The sequence below is a fragment of the Ailuropoda melanoleuca genome, chromosome 20, assembly GCF_002007445.2.
Source record: "Ailuropoda melanoleuca isolate Jingjing chromosome 20, ASM200744v2, whole genome shotgun sequence".
NCBI lineage: Eukaryota > Metazoa > Chordata > Mammalia > Carnivora > Ursidae > Ailuropoda > Ailuropoda melanoleuca.
Genome location: NC_048237.1, coordinates 2,983,590 through 2,984,715, shown reverse-complemented (window position 1 = coordinate 2,984,715; position 1,126 = coordinate 2,983,590). Strand labels below are relative to the sequence as shown.

At 52.0% G+C, this 1,126-nt stretch overlaps 1 pseudogene; it reads left to right on the top strand.

Moving 5' to 3' along the window:
* Window positions 1-482: 482 nt before the first annotated feature.
* On the top strand, window positions 483-1,126 carry LOC100468672 (annotated as a pseudogene).

The following is a 1,126-nucleotide window of genomic DNA, read 5'->3' as shown; positions in this document are numbered from 1 at the left end:
AAAAAAAACAAAAAACAAAAAACAAAAAAACAAAGGAGGAGGAGGAGGACGAAAGTTAGCATTTCCTCTGATAAAGACCTAGTACTCAAAGAATAACAACCCAGAGCCAGAATTGAACCCTTGGAAAAGTGCACACACACACTCACACCCTGGGCTGGGCTGTCAGGAGTCACTACCTGGCCACAGTCTGGTCACCCAGATATGGTCATGCTCAGTGCAAGTCACTCCCTCTTAAGGTCCCCAGCACCATCCGGACATCTTGCAGGGCAGGGCGAGAGCTAGGCAGAGGAAAATTCCTATCTGTCAAGTCCCAGCCGTAGAGGGATAGTCCCACCCATATTCCCTAGGAGAAGAGATCCCCTTCTAGAAAGGCCAGAACCTTAACCTGGGATGTGGGTCCCAAAGACCTTTCTCTGATTTATGGAAGGAGAGCTTTGTGACAGCTGCCGTTTCCCTCTGTAGATTCTCAGATGCTGTCGCCCATGGGCACAGACATTTTAAAGTTGGGTTCAGTGCACGTGTGTGCACGTAATCTCAGTGGGTCCGCCGGAGACCCCCTGAGCACCAACCCTAGCGCAGCCCTGTCCCCCCCACATGGTCCCATTTCACCTCCAGCAAAGTGAAAGAAACTCACAAAGCGGGAGAAACTCGCCAAACTGCCAGCACAAGTGTTCCTTGATGGGAAAGGAACTGCTCTCCGAAAAGAAGAAGGTGGTTCATAGAATGGCTACAGCAGATGATAAAACACTACGGGTCTCCGTAAGAAAGTTCGGGGTAAGCAGTGTCTCTGGGATTGAGGAAGTGAGTGTGCTCGGAAACCAAGAGCAGTGGTCCACTTTCACAAGCCTCAGGCACAGGCATCCCCGGTGGCGAACATTTCACCGTCACAAGCCACGCTGAGACAGAGCCAACGACAGAAACGCTACCCAGGCGCTCACGGCAACTTGGTGCAGACCGTCTGGCTGGCTGAAGGACACGGGCTGAAGCTCCGCCCGCACAGTCTGTAGCACCGCTCGCTACCAGCGAGGTTGGCGATCAAGTTCCAGATCTTGCGGAAAATGCAGAGGAAGCTTCCAAGGATGAAGCAAACCGGATTGAGCCACGTCCTGAAGAAGTTAAAACTTGA